This window comes from Paralichthys olivaceus, chromosome 5, assembly GCF_024713975.1.
Source record: "Paralichthys olivaceus isolate ysfri-2021 chromosome 5, ASM2471397v2, whole genome shotgun sequence".
NCBI classification, from domain to species: Eukaryota; Metazoa; Chordata; class Actinopteri; order Pleuronectiformes; family Paralichthyidae; genus Paralichthys; species Paralichthys olivaceus.
Genome location: NC_091097.1, coordinates 22540306 through 22552544, shown reverse-complemented (window position 1 = coordinate 22552544; position 12239 = coordinate 22540306). Strand labels below are relative to the sequence as shown.

The 12239-nt window shown below is 41.6% G+C and overlaps 9 non-coding genes and 1 pseudogene across 9 annotated transcripts; all 10 read right to left on the bottom strand.

Annotated features, from left to right (window-relative positions):
* Nucleotides 1-134: 134 nt before the first annotated feature.
* LOC138408010 (5S ribosomal RNA) lies at nucleotides 135-253 on the bottom strand. The gene has a single exon (XR_011241328.1). It is a non-coding gene; the product is annotated as a 5S ribosomal RNA (ribosomal RNA).
* Nucleotides 254-743: 490 nt separating this feature from the next.
* Nucleotides 744-862, bottom strand: LOC138409163 (5S ribosomal RNA). The gene has a single exon (XR_011242483.1). It is a non-coding gene; the product is annotated as a 5S ribosomal RNA (ribosomal RNA).
* Nucleotides 863-1352: 490 nt separating this feature from the next.
* LOC138408793 (5S ribosomal RNA) lies at nucleotides 1353-1471 on the bottom strand. The gene has a single exon (XR_011242113.1). It is a non-coding gene; the product is annotated as a 5S ribosomal RNA (ribosomal RNA).
* Nucleotides 1472-1961: 490 nt separating this feature from the next.
* On the bottom strand, nucleotides 1962-2080 carry LOC138408009 (5S ribosomal RNA). The gene has a single exon (XR_011241327.1). It is a non-coding gene; the product is annotated as a 5S ribosomal RNA (ribosomal RNA).
* A 490-nt stretch (nucleotides 2081-2570) lies between these two features.
* LOC138408807 (5S ribosomal RNA) lies at nucleotides 2571-2689 on the bottom strand. The gene has a single exon (XR_011242127.1). It is a non-coding gene; the product is annotated as a 5S ribosomal RNA (ribosomal RNA).
* Nucleotides 2690-3179: 490 nt separating this feature from the next.
* LOC138408008 (5S ribosomal RNA) lies at nucleotides 3180-3298 on the bottom strand. Its single transcript, XR_011241326.1, has one exon. It is a non-coding gene; the product is annotated as a 5S ribosomal RNA (ribosomal RNA).
* Nucleotides 3299-3788: 490 nt separating this feature from the next.
* LOC138408007 (5S ribosomal RNA) lies at nucleotides 3789-3907 on the bottom strand. The gene has a single exon (XR_011241325.1). It is a non-coding gene; the product is annotated as a 5S ribosomal RNA (ribosomal RNA).
* Nucleotides 3908-4398: 491 nt separating this feature from the next.
* Nucleotides 4399-4507, bottom strand: LOC138409676 (5S ribosomal RNA; annotated as a pseudogene).
* Nucleotides 4508-11420: 6913 nt separating this feature from the next.
* LOC138408006 (5S ribosomal RNA) lies at nucleotides 11421-11539 on the bottom strand. Its single transcript, XR_011241324.1, has one exon. It is a non-coding gene; the product is annotated as a 5S ribosomal RNA (ribosomal RNA).
* A 490-nt stretch (nucleotides 11540-12029) lies between these two features.
* On the bottom strand, nucleotides 12030-12148 carry LOC138408430 (5S ribosomal RNA). The gene has a single exon (XR_011241749.1). It is a non-coding gene; the product is annotated as a 5S ribosomal RNA (ribosomal RNA).
* Nucleotides 12149-12239: the final 91 nt, after the last annotated feature.

Here is a 12239-nt window from a genome sequence, read left to right as displayed (position 1 = left end):
ACTTTCACCTTTCAGTGATGATGTGAGGGTTCCATATTCTTTTTTCCTTTGATGAACAGTCTTTCCTGCTCTTTCCAAGAGGTGTCTCCTCTGAAGCAGCAGCAACAGCGCCCTCTGCAAAGAAAAGTCTAAAAAGCTTACAGCACCTGGTATTCCCAGGCGGTCTCCCATTCAAGTACTAACCAGGCCCGACCCTGCTTAGCTTCCGAGATCGGACGAGATCGGGCGTGTTCAGGGTGGTATGGCCGTAAGCGATTAACTCCACCCACAATACCTCCTTTATACATGTGAATCATCACCATCATCAATGGTTCTTCTGTTGCTTTGCAACCATAGCATCTTGAGGTGTGGGTGGGCGGGAGGGTCAATTGTTCCAAAATCAATCTCAAGGTGCAATTTTGTCATATCGTTGCAAGAAAAAAATCATTACAATTTTCAAAAATGACCTTCAGCAATATTGTCAGTGTTTCATATCCAGTTGTTTCCCTGATGCAGAGTAAACTTCCTGCTCTTTCATCGCTCTCTCCAAATAAGACCATTTGAAAATGATATGTTAATAAAACATGAATAAAGTAGTGTTTTGATTAGAAACAAATCTGATGAATGCTCACTTTCACCTTTCAGTGATGATGTGAGGGTTCCATATTCTTTTTTCCTTTGATGAACAGTCTTTCCTGCTCTTTCCAAGAGGTGTCTCCTCTGAAGCAGCAGCAACAGCGCCCTCTGCAAAGAAAAGTCTAAAAAGCTTACAGCACCTGGTATTCCCAGGCGGTCTCCCATTCAAGTAATAACCAGGCCCGACCCTGCTTAGCTTCCGAGATCGGACGAGATCGGGCTTGTTCAGGGTGGTATGGCCGTAAGCGATTAACTCCACCCACAATACCTCCTTTATACATGTGAATCATCACCATCATCAATGGTTCTTCTGTTGCTTTGCAACCATAGCATCTTGAGGTGTGGGTGGGCGGGAGGGTCAATTGTTCCAAAATCAATCTCAAGGTGCAATTTTGTCATATCGTTGCAAGAAAAAAATCATTACAATTTTCAAAAATGACCTTCAGCAATATTGTCAGTGTTTCATATCCAGTTGTTTCCCTGATGCAGAGTAAACTTCCTGCTCTTTCATCGCTCTCTCCAAATAAGACCATTTGAAAATGATATGTTAATAAAACATGAATAAAGTAGTGTTTTGATTAGAAACAAATCTGATGAATGCTCACTTTCACCTTTCAGTGATGATGTGAGGGTTCCATATTCTTTTTTCCTTTGATGAACAGTCTTTCCTGCTCTTTCCAAGAGGTGTCTCCTCTGAAGCAGCAGCAACAGCGCCCTCTGCAAAGAAAAGTCTAAAAAGCTTACAGCACCTGGTATTCCCAGGCGGTCTCCCATTCAAGTACTAACCAGGCCCGACCCTGCTTAGCTTCCGAGATCGGACGAGATCGGGCTTGTTCAGGGTGGTATGGCCGTAAGCGATTAACTCCACCCACAATACCTCCTTTATACATGTGAATCATCACCATCATCAATGGTTCTTCTGTTGCTTTGCAACCATAGCATCTTGAGGTGTGGGTGGGCGGGAGGGTCAATTGTTCCAAAATCAATCTCAAGGTGCAATTTTGGCATATCGTTGCAAGAAAAAAATCATTACAATTTTCAAAAATGACCTTCAGCAATATTGTCAGTGTTTCATATCCAGTTGTTTCCCTGATGCAGAGTAAACTCCCTGCTCTTTCATCGCTCTCTCCAAATAAGACAATTTGAAAATGATATGTTAATAAAACATGAATAAAGTAGTATTTTGATTAGAAACAAATCTGATGAATGCTCACTTTCACCTTTCAGTGATGATGTGAGGGTTCCATATTCTTTTTTCCTTTGATGAACAGTCTTTCCTGCTCTTTCCAAGAGGTGTCTCCTCTGAAGCAGCAGCAACAGCGCCCTCTGCAAAGAAAAGTCTAAAAAGCTTACAGCACCTGGTATTCCCAGGCGGTCTCCCATTCAAGTACTAACCAGGCCCGACCCTGCTTAGCTTCCGAGATCGGACGAGATCGGGCGTGTTCAGGGTGGTATGGCCGTAAGCGATTAACTCCACCCACAATACCTCCTTTATACATGTGAATCATCACCATCATCAATGGTTCTTCTGTTGCTTTGCAACCATAGCATCTTGAGGTGTGGGTGGGCGGGAGGGTCAATTGTTCCAAAATCAATCTCAAGGTGCAATTTTGGCATATCGTTGCAAGAAAAAAATCATTACAATTTTCAAAAATGACCTTCAGCAATATTGTCAGTGTTTCATATCCAGTTGTTTCCCTGATGCAGAGTAAACTCCCTGCTCTTTCATCGCTCTCTCCAAATAAGACAATTTGAAAATGATATGTTAATAAAACATGAATAAAGTAGTGTTTTGATTAGAAACAAATCTGATGAATGCTCACTTTCACCTTTCAGTGATGATGTGAGGGTTCCATATTCTTTTTTCCTTTGATGAACAGTCTTTCCTGCTCTTTCCAAGAGGTGTCTCCTCTGAAGCAGCAGCAACAGCGCCCTCTGCAAAGAAAAGTCTAAAAAGCTTACAGCACCTGGTATTCCCAGGCGGTCTCCCATTCAAGTACTAACCAGGCCCTACCCTGCTTAGCTTCCGAGATTGGACGAGATCGGGCGTGTTCAGGGTGGTATGGCCGTAAGCGATTAACTCCACCCACAATACCTCCTTTATACATGTGAATCATCACCATCATCAATGGTTCTTCTGTTGCTTTGCAACCATAGCATCTTGAGGTGTGGGTGGGCGGGAGGGTCAATTGTTCCAAAATCAATCTCAAGGTGCAATTTTGTCATATCGTTGCAAGAAAAAAATCATTACAATTTTCAAAAATGACCTTCAGCAATATTGTCAGTGTTTCATATCCAGTTGTTTCCCTGATGCAGAGTAAACTCCCTGCTCTTTCATCGCTCTCTCCAAATAAGACAATTTGAAAATGATATGTTAATAAAACATGAATAAAGTAGTGTTTTGATTAGAAACAAATCTGATGAATGCTCACTTTCACCTTTCAGTGATGATGTGAGGGTTCCATATTCTTTTTTCCTTTGATGAACAGTCTTTCCTGCTCTTTCCAAGAGGTGTCTCCTCTGAAGCAGCAGCAACAGCGCCCTCTGCAAAGAAAAGTCTAAAAAGCTTACAGCACCTGGTATTCCCAGGCGGTCTCCCATTCAAGTACTAACCAGGCCCGACCCTGCTTAGCTTCCGAGATCGGACGAGATCGGGCGTGTTCAGGGTGGTATGGCCGTAAGCGATTAACTCCACCCACAATACCTCCTTTATACATGTGAATCATCACCATCATCAATGGTTCTTCTGTTGCTTTGCAACCATAGCATCTTGAGGTGTGGGTGGGCGGGAGGGTCAATTGTTCCAAAATCAATCTCAAGGTGCAATTTTGTCATATCGTTGCAAGAAAAAAATCATTACAATTTTCAAAAATGACCTTCAGCAATATTGTCAGTGTTTCATATCCAGTTGTTTCCCTGATGCAGAGTAAACTCCCTGCTCTTTCATCGCTCTCTCCAAATAAGACAATTTGAAAATGATATGTTAATAAAACATGAATAAAGTAGTGTTTTGATTAGAAACAAATCTGATGAATGCTCACTTTCACCTTTCAGTGATGATGTGAGGGTTCCATATTCTTTTTTCCTTTGATGAACAGTCTTTCCTGCTCTTTCCAAGAGGTGTCTCCTCTGAAGCAGCAGCAACAGCGCCCTCTGCACAGACAAGTCTAAAAAGCTTACAGCACCTGGTATTCCCAGGCGGTCTCCCATTCAAGTACTAACCAGGCCCGACCCTGCTTAGCTTCCGAGATCGGACGAGATCGGGCGTGTTCAGGGTGGTATGGCCGTAAGCGATTAACTCCACCCACAATACCTCCTTTATACATGTGAATCATCACCATCATCAATGGTTCTTCTGTTGCTTTGCAACCATAGCATCTTGATGTGTGGGTGGGTTGGGGGGGTCAATTGTTCCAAAATCAATCTCAAGGTGCAATTTTGGCATATCGTTGCAAGAAAAAAATCATTACAATTTTCAAAAATGACCTTCAGCAATATTGTCAGTGTTTCATATCCAGTTGTTTCCCTGATGCAGAGTAAACTCCCTGCTCTTTCATCGCTCTCTCCAAATAAGACAATTTGAAAATGATATGTTAATAAAACATGAATAAAGTAGTGTTTTGATTAGAAACAAATCTGATGAATGCTCACTTTCACCTTTCAGTGATGATGTGAAGGTTCCATATTCTTTTTTCCTTTGATGAACAGTCTTTCCTGCTCTTTCCAAGAGGTGTCTCCTCTGAAGCAGCAGCAACAGCGCCCTCTGCAAAGAAAAGTCTAAAAAGCTTACAGCACCTGGTATTCCCAGGCGGTCTCCCATTCAAGTACTAACCAGGCCCGACCCTGCTTAGCTTCCGAGATCAGGCGTGTTCAGGGTGGTATGGCCGTAAGCGATTAACTCCACCCACAACACCTCCTTTATACATGTGAATCATCACCATCATCAATGGTTCTTCTGTTGCTTTGCAACCATAGCATCTTGAGGTGTGGGTGGGCGGGAGGGTCAATTGTTCCAAAATCAATCTCAAGGTGCAATTTTGTCATATCGTTGCAAGAAAAAAATCATTACAATTTTCAAAAATGACCTTCAGCAATATTGTCAGTGTTTCATATCCAGTTGTTTCCCTGATGCAGAGTAAACTCCCTGCTCTTTCATCGCTCTCTCCAAATAAGACCATTTGAAAATGATATGTTAATAAAACATGAATAAAGTAGTGTTTTGATTAGAAACAAATCTGATGAATGCTCACTTTCACCTTTCAGTGATGATGTGAGGGTTCCATATTCTTTTTTCCTTTGATGAACAGTCTTTCCTGCTCTTTCCAAGAGGTGTCTCCTCTGAAGCAGCAGCAACAGCGCCCTCTGCAAAGAAAAGTCTAAAAAGCTTACAGCACCTGGTATTCCCAGGCGGTCTCCCATCCAAGTACTAACCAGGCCCGACCCTGCTTAGCTTCCGAGATCGGACGAGATCGGGCATGTTTTTTTTTTTTTTTTTATTATCAAAAATACATAATTTTCATACATTTTATGTACAGATATTACATTTATATACATATCTCGTCATTATCTCAGACTACTGTCTGAGATAAGACCCACACTTCCATAGATAATGAATATTTAAGTCAGAAAATGAGAAAACATCAGAAAAAGCAACAACAAAACAAACAAAAAACAAACAAAAATAAATAAATAAATAAATAAATAAAAATAAAAATAAAATAAAATAAAATAAACAAAAAAACAAAACAAAACAAATCATAACCAAAAAGAAGACACCTAATTTTTTAAAACTGCCATTACATATTGACACTTACAGCTGGCACATACAACACTTTTCATTCATTTTTGCCGAAATCAAATTCCACATTCCCATCATCTGTTACCTCTATCAGAGTGCTTCCATCCACAAATCCTTTTTTGAACTCTTCTTTTTCCGTGTATCTGTGTATCATGTTTACATCTCTTTTTATCATGTTTTTAAACACACTCCATACTTCAGCTTTTTTCTTTTCATAATGGGCCAAGTTTCTCCTGAGTTTAACTGCATATCTTGCATGACTCAACACATAGTTTAACAGATTAATATTACACTCTTTCACTCTGCCATTCATCCCAAACAGCCACATCTTTCTCCATTCCATCCTTTCTATCAATTTCCCTTCCCAGCATCTGCTTATCGTTCCTTTCATCCTCTCAAAGAAACTTTCTAACTCACTGCATTCGACAAACTCATGCATACATGTTTCCACTTTTATCTTACACACATCACATTCCTTTTTCACATTCACATCAAACTTGCTTATGATCAGGTTATTGAAAATTCTATTGTGTCTCAAGAGATAATCAAAGTTTTCACACTCTATGCTGTTCCATTTCACTCTTAGATTCATCCATATCTTTTCTGCATCCAGTCCATCCATAACTTTCTTCCATACATTCTCAGCAGCCGGTCTTCTCACTTCTTCCCCTCTTAAACATTTATAGAGTATTTTTGTTTTCACACAGTTCAGACTCATTCTGCTCTCTCCTTTGCCCACATACATTTCTATCTCTCTTTCTTCCCTCACCCCAGCCTCTCTCTCAATCATGTCCATCCATTCTTTCGGCATTGCCTTCTTAATTTTTTCCATTATTGCTTCTGCTGTTCCCAACCATATCTCGTCCCCCCTCCCTCTTACTTCATCCACTATCGCTTGTGCTCCCATGAAGCCTGGAACATGCTCGTACACTATATCCTTTACTTTCCTGATCCCTGCATTCCATATGGTTCTGTTGTATATTGTTGCTCCATTAATTGTTATTTTTGGGTTTAGAAAAACTGGTTGCTCCCATACTTGCTTCACATTCTTGCAGTCATACGTCACAGTTTTTAGGAATTCCCCCCATGCTCCAAGCATTTCTTTGAGGATCTCTGTTGTTTCAGACATCATCCCTTTCTTCAGTTCCATGTACACACCACTTTCACCACATCCTCCACTCTTTTTAATTGCCTCTCCCAAGAACACCTTCCACACTTGATCTTTCTTGTTCTTTAGATACCTCGTCATCATTTTTACTCTTAGTGCTTTCTTTTTCTTTTCCAGGTTGATCAGTTTTAGGCCTCCATCTTCATACTCATTTTCTAGGACTTCCTTTGCTATTCTTGCCCCCTTCCCATCCCACAGGAAGTCACTCACTATCTTGTCTACTTCCTTCAGCACTTTCTCTGGCACATCCAAAACATTCATTATATATATTAATTTGCTCATGATTAGTGCATTTACCACTATCACTTTCCCTTTCAGTTTTAATCCTCTCCGTTTCCACATTCCCAACGTCTTTTTTATGTTGTTTACTATCCCTTCATATTGCCTATCTCTCCCTTCTCTATCTTCAATCCCTAAGTTCACTCCTAACACCTTCATGTATTCGTTGTTCTCTTTTAGTCTTTTTACTTCTTCCCCTACTCTGCTCTCTCCTATGCACATGATTTCTGATTTTTCTATATTTAATTTTGCTCCTGATGCCCTACCAAATAGTTCTACACTTTCTAACGTCTCTGCTACGCTTTCCTTGTCTACCACTGTCACCGTTGTGTCGTCTGCATATTGGTATAACGTGCTCACCTGTCCACCCGGTAGTTCTATGCCCTTTATTTTCTTATTTTGTAATATTAATGCCGCTAACGGCTCTGCGGACAATGCGTACAGGAGAGCCGATAACGGACATCCCTGTCTTACTGATCTTTCTATTCTAAATTCATTTGTGATTATTCCATTAATTTTTACCTTGCTTGCTGCTTTCTCATACATTGTCCTAATCCTCCCTATCATCTTATTTCCAAAACCTGCTTTCCCTAATACTTTATATAGATAACTGTGGTCTACTCTGTCGAATGCTTTGTTTTGATCTATGCTTAGTACTATCCCTTTCCTGTTCTCTTTCATGTATGTTATTGTGTCTCTGATGCTGCTTATAGTGTCTGCTATGTCCCTACCTGGTATGCTATATGCTTGTGTGCTCCCAACCACCGTCCCTATTACTTTCTTTATCCTGTTTGCTAATACCTTTGCTAAGATTTTATAGTCGCCATTTAACATTGTCAGTGGTCTATAATTTTCTAAATTATCCCTGCTCCCTTTTTTGTGAATTATGCTTACTAGCCCTGTTGTCATGCTTTGCGGTATCTTTCCCTTTTCTTCTATCCATTTATACAACTTCTCTAATACTGGTGTTAATTCTTCTCTAAACTCTATGTAGAATTCTCCTATTAAGCCGTCTGTTCCTGGACTTTTATTTCTCCCTAACCCGCTTATTGCTGTCTCTATCTCCTCTCTACTTATCTCTCCCTCACACATCTCTCTGTCATTCTCGCTTATCCTATTCTTTATTTTCTCAATCACTTGTCTGCTACTCTCATTGTCTACCTCTTCTTTCTTGTACAGCTCTCTGTAAAATTCTTCTACTCTCTCTACTATTCCAGCTATGTCTTTTATCTTCTCTCCTCTCTTTCCCTCCACTTGTTCAATGTAGTTGTTTTTCTGCCTTGTTTTCTCTAGCCCTAGGAAATATCCTGTGCATTTCTCTCCCTCTATGGTGTATCTTGCTCTGCTTCTGATGATTGCTCCTTGGCATTTTCCCTGTTCTATTTCTTTTAGTTCATTTTTTTTTTTAATGTACTCTTTTGTGTCATAATTTTCCTCTTTTTCAGCTTTCTCTTCCTCTCTTTCTATCTCCCTCACTAACCACTTTTCTCTCTCTTTCCCTTTCTTGCTCTTGTTCCTACCATATTTTTTGCTTATTTCTTTTATTCCTTCTTTTAATTTTTCCCACCACCGCCCTATATCCTCCTCATACATTCTCTCATTCATCTCCCATTTTATGTATTCTCTCACACCTTCTTTATATTTTTTTTCCTTAAGTAGCTCTCCATTCAAACACCACACCCCACCTCCTCTTGTCTTTGTTTCTTGCCCTAGCGTGAATTTTAGCATCATGTGATCGCTGAGTGTTGTTATTTTGTACTGTATTTCACCTATTGTTTCTGCTAATTTTTTTGTACTTAACACTAAGTCTATTCTGCTTTGTTTTAGTTCTCCCTTCACCACTTGTTTCCTCGAAAATACTTTTGCCTCTGGGTTTCTTTCCCTCCACACATCACACAGTTTTTTCTCTCTTTTTATCTTTTGTAATGCCCCTCTTGATGAGTCGTTTTTAAATTTCATTTTCCCAGAGACATCTAATTTTCCACACCATACATTGAAATCGCCTACTATTAAGCTGTTGCTTTCACACATTACTCCCATTTGTTCGAACATCATCCTTCTCTCCTTCTATGTGTTTGCTGCATGTATATTTATGAGTTTTATTTCTTCATTCATATGTTTAAATTTAATCGCTATCAGCCTCCCTTCACCATCGTTCTCACACATCTTCACCTTCCCCACCGCTCCTTTTTTCACTAATATAGCTACTCCCCTAGCTTTCCCATCACCATTATTTGAGTATATTTCCCCTGTCCATTCTTTCTTTACTTCAATCATGCATCTTTCATCCCAGTGTGTCTCTTGGATACATATTATATCATACTCACTCAGGTTATATATGTGTTGTCTTTTCCACCTTTTGTTCAGCCCTCTTGCGTTTATCGTTAAGATCGTTATCATAAGTATTGTTATGTTCATTTGTTTTTGCTTTTGCTTTTCTTGTACTGTCTCTGTTGCCTCTGAGGGTTTTGTCTCTTTCTTAGTTGCATTATTTGGGTCATTAAGTCCATGTCCATGTCTTGATCATTTGTTTTCTTATCTGCTTCCTCTCCTTCTATGTGTGTTTGTGCTTTCTTCTCTCCGCTCACTCCGTCCTTTTCCGCTGCAGCCTCGTTCTCCTTCACCGCTGTTGCGTTCACCGCTGCTATCTTCATCACCGCTGTTGCCACCGTCACCGCCGTTGTCACCGTCTTCGCTTCCTTCTCCGTCTCCGCTGCTGTCTGCTTCGTCGCTTCTGACTCCGTCGCCGCTGTTGTCACCTTCTCCGTCGTTGTCACCGTCCCCGTTGTCGTCACCGTCCCCGTTGTCTTCTCTTTCTCCGCTGCTGTCTCGTTCACCGCTGCTAACTCCGTCCCCGCTGCTCCCTTCGTCTCCGCCGCTGACATCATGATCGCCTCTGTCATCTCCATCTCCTCCGCTGCTCCGCGCTCCCCGTCGCTGCCATCCGAGTCCTCACTCCCCGCCTCTCCCTCGCTTTCTTCCTCCTCCGTGTCTCCTTCTATTCCTTCTATCTCCATGGTGTTCTCTTTCCCGTCTTTGGGTCCGTTCTTTTCTCTTGTCCTGTCCATTTGGCTTCCGCATTCCCTTGCGTAGTGCCCCTGAACTCCGCATCTGTGACACTGAAACTCTGGGCACTCTCTCAGGATGTGCCCTGGCTGCATGCACATCCTGCAGACTTTTGTTTGTTTGTCGTGAATTACTCTGAAATACTCCGTTCCGAGGGCTGTGTTAAATTTTGTTGAGTATGGGAGGGACTGGATCTCGTCATTAAACTTCACTTTAAGGAATCGTGTCCCGTCTGCCACTTGTGTCCCCGGCCACATCCGTCTCCTTACTGCTGTGACTGGTGTCACTCCCCATCCACGCAGCTTCTCCATTATTTCCTTGTCCTCTATGTAGTATGGTATGTTCAGGAAGGAGACCACCAACTCGTCGTTGCAGAGCTCTCTAGCGTGGACTCTTGTCTCCCCAATCCTGAATCCCTCCATCAGCCTCTCCTTCCCTTTTGGATGGCTCATTGTCATCTCGTGTTTCCTGGGATTTATGTATCGGCATGCCACCAGTCCTCCGCACAGCTCGCGCACGCACCGCATCAGCGTCATGGTGCTTACTTCCTCCTCTCCTTCTGTTTCTACACTCACGGTGAGTTTCTTCCCGTCCCTCTCCGTGTCGTTTAATTCTCTGTTCTTCTTTCCTTCATTTTCTTGTCCGCTGTCTGTCTCATTCATCGTTTTTCCGTTCCGTGTTGTCGCCGTGAGGTCCGTCATGATTTTTTTTTTTTTTTTAAACATAAAGCGCTCCAAAGTGGAGGATTAGAAGAGGGAGGGGGAAAACAAACTTAAATAGATTCCCCCAGACAGTGCGACACTGTTGGGGGGGGGTATCTCTCAGTCCTTTGCTGTATTTTAATTCTATTATCTCATTTAAATGTTCAGTAGATAGAGAAAAAAAGGGGGAAAAAAGGAGAGCGGAGCTGAGTCACCCGTGGTGCTCAACGTCCGTCGATTTCAAAAAAGATACCTGCTGATCCGTCACGCATGCGCTGTGTTCAGGGTGGTATGGCCGTAAGCGATTAACTCCACCCACAATACCTCCTTTATACATGTGAATCATCACCATCATCAATGGTTCTTCTGTTGCTTTGCAACCATAGCATCTTGAGGTGTGGGTGGGCGGGAGGGTCAATTGTTCCAAAATCAATCTCAAGGTGCAATTTTGTCATATCGTTGCAAGAAAAAAATCATTACAATTTTCAAAAATGACCTTCAGCAATATTGTCAGTGTTTCATATCCAGTTGTTTCCCTGATGCAGAGTAAACTCCCTGCTCTTTCATCGCTCTCTCCAAATAAGACAATTTGAAAATGATATGTTAATAAAACATGAATAAAGTAGTGTTTTGATTAGAAACAAATCTGATGAATGCTCACTTTCACCTTTCAGTGATGATGTGAGGGTTCCATATTCTTTTTTCCTTTGATGAACAGTCTTTCCTGCTCTTTCCAAGAGGTGTCTCCTCTGAAGCAGCAGCAACAGCGCCCTCTGCAAAGAAAAGTCTAAAAAGCTTACAGCACCTGGTATTCCCAGGCGGTCTCCCATTCAAGTACTAACCAGGCCCGACCCTGCTTAGCTTCCGAGATCGGACGAGATCGGGCGTGTTCAGGGTGGTATGGCCGTAAGCGATTAACTCCACCCACAATACCTCCTTTATACATGTGAATCATCACCATCATCAATGGTTCTTCTGTTGCTTTGCAACCATAGCATCTTGAGGTGTGGGTGGGCGGGAGGGTCAATTGTTCCAAAATCAATCTCAAGGTGCAATTTTGTCATATCGTTGCAAGAAAAAAATCATTACAATTTTCAAAAATGACCTTCAGCAATATTGTCAGTGTTTCATATCCAGTTGTTTCCCTGATGCAGAGTAAACTCCCTGCTCTTTCATCGCTCTCTCCAAATAAGACAGTTTGAAAATGATATGTTAATAAAACATGAATAAAGTAGTGTTTTGATTAGAAACAAATCTGATGAATGCTCACTTTCACCTTTAAGGGATGATGTGAGGGTTCCATATTCTTTTTTCCTTTGATGAACAGTCTTTCCTGCTCTTTCCAAGAGGTGTCTCCTCTGAAGCAGCAGCAACAGCGCCCTCTGCAAAGAAAAGTCTAAAAAACTTACAGCACCTGGTATTCCCAGGCGGTCTCCCATTCAAGTACTAACCAGGCCCGACCCTGCTTAGCTTCCGAGATCGGACGAGATCGGGCGTGTTCAGGGTGGTATGGCCGTAAGCGATTAACTCCACCCACAATACCTCCTTTATACATGTGAATCATCACCATCATCAATGGTTCTTCTGTTGCTTTGCAACCATAGCATCTTGA